This window comes from Acipenser ruthenus, chromosome 3 (genome assembly GCF_902713425.1).
Source record: "Acipenser ruthenus chromosome 3, fAciRut3.2 maternal haplotype, whole genome shotgun sequence".
Taxonomy (NCBI): domain Eukaryota; kingdom Metazoa; phylum Chordata; class Actinopteri; order Acipenseriformes; family Acipenseridae; genus Acipenser; species Acipenser ruthenus.
Genome location: NC_081191.1, coordinates 91,154,183 through 91,165,512, shown reverse-complemented (window position 1 = coordinate 91,165,512; position 11,330 = coordinate 91,154,183).

Here is an 11,330-nt window from a genome sequence, read left to right as displayed (position 1 = left end):
TTGACTCAGATATGTCTTCATCTAGACAATGTGGGGAAGCTGTAAAAAGGCCAACAAGATGCTCAGATATATTGTGAGAAGTTTTGAATTTAAATCAAGGGAAGTAATGTTAAAACTTTACAATGCATTAGTAAGACCTCACCTAGAATATTGTGTTCAGTTCTGGTCACCTCATTACAAAAAGGATATTGCTGCTCTAGAAAGAGTGCAAAGAACAGTGACCAGAATTATCCCGGATTTAAAAGGCATGTCGTATGCAGACAGGTTAAAAGAAATGAAGCTATTCAGACTTGAACAAAGAAGACTATGCAGTGATCTGATTCAAGCATTCAAAATCCTAAAAGGTATTGACAAAGTCAACCCAGGAGACTTTTTGAACCAGGACCAGGGGTCACAAATGGAAATTAGATAAAGGGGCATTCAGAACAGAAAATAGGATGCGCTTTTTTACACAGAGAATTGTGAGGGTCTGGAACCAACTTAGTAATGTTGAAGCTGACACCCTGGGATCCTTCAAGAAGCTGCTTGATGAGATTCTGGGATCAATAAGCTATTAACAAAACGAGCAAGATGGGCTGAATGGCCTCCTCTTGTTTGCAAATCCTCCCATGTAGTTTAAATGGCCTAGGAGGAACAGAAGATTGCGTTTAGTAGGAGGGGGACCGGACAGAAAAGTGGAAATATAAAAAATACAATCCCCTGAGGACAGGCTCAATGGGCATGATTTTAAATGTGTTTGATATATTGGCTTTAGCCAGCAATTTTGATTAAGAATATGGCATGGTCGATTTGCATGCTGTTGATGCTGGGTGTGGTGGAGTTACGGTAAGCGGAAATGAAGGAAGTTACAGGCGGAATAGCACAGGTTCCTTCAATGAAGTTATTACAAATCTGGTAAAACAATCTCTGGATACAAATGCTCAAAACTGCTGATGAGCAGAAAGAAAAGCATTTCACAGAAAAAGAATCACTTTGAGGGCCTGTTGGACACCCATAGTGGCCAAAGAGGTCACTGCAGGGGCCTGCTGGACGCCTGCAGTGAGGGGAGGTAACCTGAAAGGTTATAGTTGGAGGTGAAGGGAGCACTATGGGGGCCTGCTGGACGCCCATAGTGGCCAAAGAGGTCGCTGCAGGGGCCTGCTGGACGCCTGCAGTGAGGGGAGGTAACCTGAAAGGTTATAGTTGGAGGTGAAGGGAGCACTATGGGGGCCTGCTGGACGCCCATAGTGACCAAAGAGGTCACTGCAGGGGCCTGCTGGACGCCTGTAGTGAGGGGAGGTAACCTGAAAGGTTATAGTTGGAGCCAGCATGCTCAGGAACTGCTGAATGAGCCTTTCATTGACAGGTGCTGTGGTCTTGCCTTCGGAGTTTTCCGGATGTAGACGCGCTTCGTGGAGATGCAGTCGGTGCGCGGCGAGGTGTTTCAAGTCCGCTTATAATAAGCCACTGGGCAGTCGGTGTAGTCCGCCCTCTGGGCAATAAATAGGACTACTAAGACAACTCGCTTGGTGGGAGCCCCTCCGACCCCCGGAGGGCGAGAGTCCCCAGTGGGAGGCTCTGTACTTCCCGCTGGTCCCAAGAGGAGCTGGGGACCTAGGATGGAGGGTGTTGCATGGAGCGCTCACGTCAGGAGAGATCCTGCGTCAATTTACCGACTCGGATGCCGCATGCCCTTTCTGCGGTCAGTCCGAGTCGGTAGCTCACATTTATTTTTTGTGCGCCAGGCTGCAGCCGTTTTTCCTTCTGTTTAGGAATCTTCTGTTGCAGTTTTGGCTGCATTTTCCCCCCACCCTCCTCATTTTTGGGCTCCCTGTTCGTGGCTCCACCAGGAAGAGAGACCTCCTCGTGAATCTGCTCCTGGCTCTTACTAAACTGGCCATTTACAAGACCAGGAAGCGTAAGATGATCGGGGAGGGTCTCTTTGACGGTGGGGCCATGTTCAGGGCCCTTGTCCGATCAAGGGTTAAGTTGGAGCACGCCCACGTGGAGTCCACTGGCGACATGACCTCTTTTGTCGACCAGTGGGCTCTAGGGGGCGTGCTCTGTACCACCTCCCCTTTTGTATTAAACATTTAATTTACAGTCCTTTTTGAACCGGTCTTTCCGTTAAATTAGTTAAGGCTCAGTCCTTGTTGGCACCCCTATTGTTTAGGGGTGCTAAATTGAATTTTTTCTCCGCCCGCTTTTGGGCGGCCGGTGCACCGGCTGCTGTTGGGCAGTCGGTGTAGTCCACAAACTGGCCTTAAATAGGACTACTACTAATAATAATAATCTTTTTTTTTTTTCATGTCCTCAATTTACCACCATAGATTTAGACAAATTGATAACCTCTTATAATATGCATCCCTGGAATGTTAGAGATTACTACGGCAGATTATACAATGAGTAATTATTAAATTAATTTATATTTAAAAATGTGGAGAAAGACTAATTTAACCAAGGAAGGTTGTATAACAGAGGTGCATTGGCCTGTGATTAACCACTACAATGTATAAGATTTGATTAAATCTAGGCCAAACATTTTTTTGAAATGCCAACATAATTTCAATATGACTAGGAAATACCATATACCTAATGTTACTGGTATACCATAACAGAATGCCCATAACTTAATGCAGAATGTATTAAAAGGTGGTTTGAAAAAAACAACAGCAACACTGTTCACATCGACTTTATTTATTGACATGATAAATCTCTCACATCAGTTCATTCAACAGGGATTTTCAAGTACAATAAAACCTGAACTTAAAGCCATCTAAACTAAGTGGACACCTGCTCTTATGGATCAGCCAACCTCTTAACAGATTTTATTTTTGAGAGTGACATCTTGAATAAGCAGCCACATGTTATATCTATTCCCTTTGGTGACCAGTAAGTTCAAACTCTCTTGTTAATGGATATATATATATATATATATATATATATATATATATATATATATATATATATATATATATATATATACAGTGCCCTCCATAAGTATTGAGCATAAGTGAGCATAAGTATTGGGACAATTCAACTTAAAGCAAATATAAGAAGTATAAAAGCTAGTATTTAGTAGCAAATCCCTTGCATGCAATAACAGAAGTGAGTCTGTGACCCATTGACATCACCACACTCTTGGTATCATCCTTTGAGATGCTTTGCCAAGCCTTTACTGCAGCCATTTTCAGCTGTTGCTTGTTTTGGGGAGTTTTTGACTTCAGTCTCCTCTTCAGCAAGCAAAATGCATGTTCAATCGGATTTAAATCAGGAGATTGACTTGGCCAGTCTAAAACTTTCCACTTTTTTCCCCCTGATGAACTCCTTGGTTGCATTGGCAGTGTGTTTTGGGTCATTGTCCTGTTGCATTGTGAAGCGCTGCCCAATGAGTCTGGTGGCATTTTCGTGAACATTGATAGCCAAGATGCTTCTGTATAAAGGTTAATCTTTGTCTCATCTGTCCATAAAGCTCTGTTCCAAAACTCTACTGGCTCATCTCTGTACTTTTTAGCAAATTTTAATCTGGCCTTTCTGTTTTTGGTGCTGATCAGAGGTTTGCATCTTGCAGTGTAGCCTTTGTAATTCTGCTGCCAAAGTCTTCTGCGAACAGTAGATGTGACACTTTTAGGTTGTTGGTTGTTTTTCACAGCTCTGGTCATTTTTCTGTCATCAACTGCTGTTGTTTTCCTTGGCCGACCTGGTCGTTGCCGATTGCTGAAGACACCAGTGGTTTCTTTCTTTTTCAGGACATTCCAAACTGTTGATTTGTCTATGCCCAACTTTTGTGCTATGGTTCTAATTGAGTTCCTTTTTTCTTTTAGCATCCAAATCGCTTGCTTTTCTTTCATAGACAGCTCCCTAGTCTTCATGTTGGATTATGCCTACTGACACCAAACGCAGACTCCAAAGGCAAAAGCAAAGGATAAAACTGGGACTACACATTCACAGCTCTTTTATGTGTGAACAATCAATGCAACAGGAAACACCTGATCAATTAGAAACACCTGTGAGCCAAATGTCCCAATACTTATGCTCACATAAAATGGGGGGGATGGAACTCTGTAAGTGCTGTTATTCTTAGTTGGTAAAACATATATGTGTTGAAACCACCAGAAATAAAAGTTGACATTCTGTACTTGTGCCTCATATTTATCTTTTAATTGTATTTTTATATTGCTTGAGGTTACAGCAAAAATAGCAATTTTGACTTCACTGTCCCAATACTTATGGAGGTCACTGTATGTATATATATATATATATATATATATATATATATATATATATATATATATATATATGCATTTCTTTTCCATAAATCATAACTAAATTGACTGCATGTATACGTTTGTAATTACAAAGTAAATTAAGAAAAAGTGAATATTTTGAATATTCTGGATACCAGTCTTTTAAGGGGGCTATTTCCCCTTTAGAGCGCGAGGGAATTGATGCAGTGCATGAGCCCCATAAAGTAAGACACTTGTTTTAGAATGTATTACAATTGGCAATCTCAATTATCGGGAGGTTCTTGACTCTCGCCGGGACACGGGTGATCAAGCTCTGTATCGGCAGGTCTGCTATGTACTTGCATCATACTTCCACAGGAGCTCCTCTTTTATGATTCATACATTTTCCAAATCGGAAACACAGTGTCTCTGCTTGTCTTACTGGAGTATATTACAAAGTATGGGTTTTCTGGGTAATAGATATGTAATTACAGAATACTTACACAGGAACTGCCTACTTAATGTGAAGTGTAACTTCAGTAACACTTGTAATTACAATGTACGTTTTAAAATGCAGAATATATACATACTGGTCTACTGTATAATTACTGTACTTGCATGATACTTACACACTTATACATTCACAGCGGTACTATTATAATATGGGGCTGTGGCGCAAGTGATTTAAAATATATAGTTGTATGTAGGCACGAGGATTGCACAATCACTTCACGTGCAGATACAATGTCTATTAATATGTGAGCACGGGGAGTGCACAGATTAGTTCACGTGCTGGGATTCAAGTGAATAATGAATTAAAAACTGAAACCAGTCACAATTGTATATATATAGATGCACGAAGCACTCACTCAGGGTTGTGTGAGAACGGGTGTGGAGAGGAGGTAATTTAATAAGAAAAAGGATGTAACAATTGCTCCATATGCTATACTACTTGTTAATGTTTATTGTTTATTTGTTTGGCCAATGTGTCATTGTGTTTGGTGTCAGTGTTTTTGTGTTTTGTTCAACTCTTATTTTGCAATAAACCGGCGCAACAGCACAATTCACCTTTCACCTCTTAGTACTGTGTGTTCTTCCGGGTCTGACGTCACCCCCACCAGCCAGCCTGTCCACAGATACACATTTCATTTTACTTTCACACAGACTGACTTTAGATTCTTGATTGTACATTGTTTTGAAAAACAAGTCTGGTGCATGGGAGGTTTAAAAATATTACATTGATGTTTGTTGTTTTTCACTGGGTAAACATATTGAAGTTCAAACCAAGTGCTAAATATAAGGATTAAAAAAGGTTAATTCAGGATTTCTGTGCTTCAGAGTTCCATTTAAAGCCTGTACTGTTTAGCCGGCACTAGGCATGGAGTTCCGATACAGCTAGACCTACTGAATCTACAGTATTTCTAGCAGGCGCATACAGAAAGGACAATAACGAAATGGGTGTTTGAAATTGGGCAATCTTGTTTACATATATTACAAACATTTTAAAAGTCATTCGACAACAACCACTTACATTTATATTGCACCTTATCATGCCATGGCTTCTCAAAGCACTTTACAAAATACTAAATACTATTAGAATTGTTTTATTTTCTCGGTTTTCTGAATGCAGAAGTGACAACTGGTGCAGGTCTAACTGAGACACTTCTTGGATTCCTGAGGCAAAAAGGAATACCTCTAGTTGACTGCAGGGGTCTGGGCTACGATAATGACAGCACAGTGGTGTCCAAGCATGCTTGTTTGAAATCAATCCCAGAGCTTTTTTTTTTTATCCCCTGCAGCTGCCGTAGTCTAAACCTGATTATCAGTGATGCTGCACAATCCTCGGTAGCAGCATAATTAATAATTTAATGGCTCCCTGCAATAAAGTACACCGCCCAGTCGATATATCGCGGGTGTCGGGGTCCAATACAAATCCGCTATATATTGAGGGCCACGATATAGCGAGAGACCCACAGAAAAACAAATAGGCTAATAACAAATACTGTGCAACCATTCTCTCATTTTATCATGGGCGTCAGGGTCCAATATAAATCCTCTACGCAACACGGCTTTTCTCATTTTTTGTAAAAAAAGCAGCACACTGTTTTAATTCATACTGCGGAGGGCAACTGCTTCTCATCAACTTAAGTCTCCTTTCTCAAATGCCCGAACCGCTGCATTGAAAGAATCCATTCCCAACATAGGAGGCTTGTTGCTAGGGAGCTGACGTCACTGCCCTGTGACTTTTCCTTGTGCATTGCTTAAAAAAAAGCTTCAGCAAGTAGATATTTAATTTGCTTTGTGTGATTGTGCAACGCATGTGTATATGATAACAGTACGATATTAATGCAATATTAATTGTTCTGTATATTTTAGTTTGTGATTTGCAGTACAAAATAAAAGGAACAGTAATTCTAAGTGAAATTGTCCATGTATAGTGCAGCTAAGGCATGCGCAGTTAGACTGTAAAAATTGGGAGCCAACTCCAGGACTGCAATATATCCGAATCCGCAGTATAGTGAGGGGCGATATAACAAGGAGTGGGTGTAGTATTTTCAGCCTCTATTCAGAGATTGAAGATTATCTGTACCTATGTCCAAATCACAGTCAAGCCAATTTCTGATATCAGATGAGAGGCAACAATTGACAGTGTTAAAGCTGTCTGATACCAGACTGAGGGGGTGCATGCTGCTTTTTGAGAAGTTGCAGCTACAGCTAAATATGCAATCAACTGTTCAGAAGCAGAATCCCTTGCAAAATAACTGGAATCCTTCCACTTCCTTATGTGCTTAGTTGTGTAGCACAATGTGTTAGCTGAGATAAGCAAGATCAAGACATGCACCCTTTAAGGAATAAACACTGTAAGCAAAAGTAGATCTCAAGTTAGTTTACAGAGTAAACAGCCTCAAAAGTGAGATACACTCTCTGGGTTTAGCAGAGTGAAACTAAAGCTCCGAACACCAGGCTATTACCCTTTTTATCCAGATCCTGGAGGCATCTTATGACTCATTGTCATAAGATCAATAATACATAACAATGGTTAGATTCCAGCTAAAGAGCAAGTAGGTCGTGACCCAGACTACTGATGCAAGGGGGACTTCTGTTGTCATTACTGTTAAAGTTTTAATCCAATTCATGCAACAAAATAAAATAAATCCATGTCTGGCTATTACATTTCCCATCGTCCTCCTGCTCACTGGTAAATCCATCTCAGGTACATATGTGAGCAGGAGGATGCTGGGAAATGTAGTTCTGAGAGGTCCATGCAGGTACATGTGAAGCCATCTTGAGGCAGGGAATGCAATTTAAAAGTTTAAAAAAGTGGTTAAAATGTAAAAATAAATAAATAAATAAATAAATAAAACAATACCCACACCCTACGTAGGGTTGCCAACTGGCCGGTTTTGGACCGGACATCGGTTTTAAGGGAATTTGTACCATGTACAGTCAGAACCACTGACCTGACAGCAAAAGTCAGGTTCTTGCAAATCTTGCTTACTCACTGTTCATTGCCGTTTGGGTATTTCCATTCTTGCTGAGCCAGTCCACTGTGCAAACGTTTTTTTTTTTTTTTATTATTATTATTATTATCGGTCCGTCAAGTTTGAAAACTACACTGAAATATATTCTGCGTTGTTTTGCCATTCACTGCTTATCGGGATCCGATTACTGAGCATCTGTTATTTAAAAAAAAAAAACCCTCCACCGGATCGTTTATATTGCATTCTCAGGTTTTGTGATCAGTACGAGCCTGACCCCCAACCCAATCACTTCACTCGCATTGCTGGTTTTGTCCGGTTTTGGAAAAATGGAAAGTTAGCAAGCCTAACCTTACATAAACAGTTGGAGTAACACTTGGGAACATGTAACACAATAAAATAAAAAGGGCATTATGTACCCTTTAAATGCTGCCTCAGCCTGATTCTTTTTCAGTTCTACAGACAAATCCATATTCTCTCATACCAAGCTAGTGTTCTGGGTTTTCACTTTACGTGCGTTTTCCTCGGATAAGGTTCAATTCTTTACTTGCACCCTATGGCTTGCTTGTAGGCCTAGGAGAGTAATGCCTACTTTTTCTTTCTTCTCCTTAATGGATTGCAAGTTATTTCTAATTGTATATTTGCCCATTCCTATCATTTTGTTTGTTATTTGACCCCTTTAGGACATCTTCTTGAAGGAACATATTTCTCAATATACTTTTCTATAACTTCATCCATCATTGTAGTTGTCGTCTTCCCACTGATAAGTGACCACAATATAAACTGGGTTACCCTTTCTTTTTTCTGTAGCCAATTTCAAATAATTTATAATAAGTATAACGTGTGTGCAATTATAATATCAAATAGGCGTCTCGCGAAAAAAATAAATACAGCTATTTGTACTATATTGAGCCAACCCCCCCCCCCCCCAAATGCTGTGCTGCTATTTTATTATTATATTCTACTTAGAAAAAAAAAGAAATAAAAAAGTGTACAAAGTAGTTTTACTGTAACATACTAAAATTGTTTAATATCTTTTTTTTATCTACTAAAAAAATAAAAAATAAATCAGACAGACATCTAATACAGTGGATTTACAACTTGAACTCTACCTTGATAATAAATAAATAGCTATGAACACAATTAAACTTCTTCAGTACAGACAGCAAAAATACTGGGCATTGGTGATTTCTTTTTAGAAGACTAGCGATTGATGTCAGTTGAAATAAGCACTTAAAGCACCAATATGGCAAATAGGTGTTTTTTTTCCAACTATTAAGACTTTAAACAAAAAAAAACTAAGCCAGTATTTCAATTACTGCAGCACAGTTTCCCTCCAATAAAACTTACAGTTACACTTACAATGGTTGGGGGGCAGGGGAAATTTAAAGTTCACACTTACAATGGTTAGGGGGCAGGGGAAATTTTAAGTTCAATACCCTTTCAAATGCAGTCAAAAACTACGCCACCCCTTGTTTATGTAGAGGGGTGTGACAGAGATCGAATGGTACTTGGTGTTAGATCTCCCTCTCGACCTGTGATGGCACTGTGTAACGGGAACAGAGTACCCTTAACTAAACGGTACGACAATTTATTCTGTAGGGTAGGTGGAATTTGGTCATTTAGGAAAGGGGCGCAGCTATGGTATCCAAACTCAATGACCCAGATGGTAATCGGTGTGGCGTCCGAGGATTGGAGGAGCGGATGCTCTCGTTAACCTAGGGGTCATGAGCGAGGATATAAATAGGGGACTTAGCATACGTGATCTGTTCCTTGGTAAATGATTAGTGTTGAAAACCTACAAGGAGTCTGTGTGCTGTTTCGTGAACCGTGAGTTTTGTCTTGTGTTTGTTAGTGTTTTGTTAACTGTCGTCTGTTTTTTAATAGACTACCAGTTGCACAATCTGGAGCTGTAGCGAAAGCCAGCATAAACCCGGACATCACTGTCACCCCTGCATTTCACGGAGAACTGTATTACACCACTTGCACGTATTCACTATCACTAAGAACTGTGTTTGTGTTTTGTGTTTAGTGTTGGTGTGTAAAACTGGACTTTTGGTTACGGGTCAAACCCGGGGAATTACAAATACTGAGTGATACACGCCGCTGTATCACTCCAACATCATTATTTACAGGTGTTTGCCATAAGGCTCTGGACATTGTTAATTAAATCAATAAACACCCTTGCACCTGGAAATCATTGTCTGTCTGTTTTGTTTCCGCTCTGCACTGCACTCACCTGTATTCACTCACCACTTTGCCACACGTGCTTGTCAGAAGAGGGATGGACTACGCAGCACTGTCGGAGCTGCTGGAGCAGCTGGACAGCAGACGGGAGGCTGAGGAAAGACGGAGAAAGGAGAGGTACGCAGAGCTAATTGAGAGGGTCGGACTGGGAGCACAGACAGCAGCGGTACCCGTCATGATGGCCCCAAAGGCGAGGACTCATAAGATGACAGTGGAGGATGACCCAGAAGCCTACTTGGTGGCATTTGAGTGGTTGGCTAACACCGCGTCATGGCCCAGAGAGTTCTGGGCAAGCCAATTGGGACCCTGCCTGATTGGAGAGGCACAGGCAGCTTACCAGGCTATGTCAGATGACGCCGCCGCTCAATATGACCTGGTGAAGCTAGCCATCCTCCGCCGTCTGAATATTACGGAGGAAACCCACCAAGTGAGGCTCAGGGTGTACAAGAGGTCCCCAAATACACGCCCCAGGGTGGTGACGCAGCAGCTCTGTGACCACATGGTACACTGGCTCACCCTGGCACTGAAAACAAGTGTGGAGATGGGTGAAACCATTGTCATCAAGCAGTTTTGCCATGTGGATACGGCGCCACAACCCCAACACCCTGGACCAGGCAGTAAAACTCGCAGAGGACTTCGAGGACTCCCTGGTGTCAGCCCAGTCTGGGCTACTCACCGCTCCAACACCACGGAGCATCCGAGCACCACCCCCTCTCTCTACACCTCCACCCCCACCACTGGGACCGGCTCAACGACCTTCTACACCACCGGCCCCAATGGGCAACCTTGCCTCCCCTCCATGGAGACCGTTTGACCCCCAGCTGGGGTAGAGATGCTGCCCCCGCCCTGTTGCCATACCGGGCAGCGGGACAGATCTCTAACCTCTGTGCCCTCCTTTCCCCCTACCTGTTTTAGGTGCCACCAGCCGGGTCATCAGGCCAAGTCATGCCCATCTGTGATGGAGTGTGACGTGGCCGCATGCAATCTGGCATCAGAAGCGGTTAAGCGAGGGGAAAATGGTCGGGAGGGGCCTTGTATTGTTAATGTAATTTTGGGAAATGTGAAAACCCATGCATTAGTGGACACAGGGTGTGGTCAGACCTTAATTAGAACGTCTCTCTTGGGTGGTGTGTTGTGGCAGCCACAAGATCAGGTGGCTATCTCCTGAATCCATGGAGACAAGGCAACATACCCCACAGTCAAAGTATATTTATCGGTGCATTAATTCGAACCTTTTGACCTGGAGGCAAGGTAATGCTGCTGCTTCCCTCCTCAGAATCAAAACTATGTGCTAATTGACAGAGGCCATATGAAGTGATTCGGGCTATAGGAAAGGTGAATTATGAAATTAGACAGCCTGATAGCCGTAATGAAAAATACATTTATCATATAGATTTGT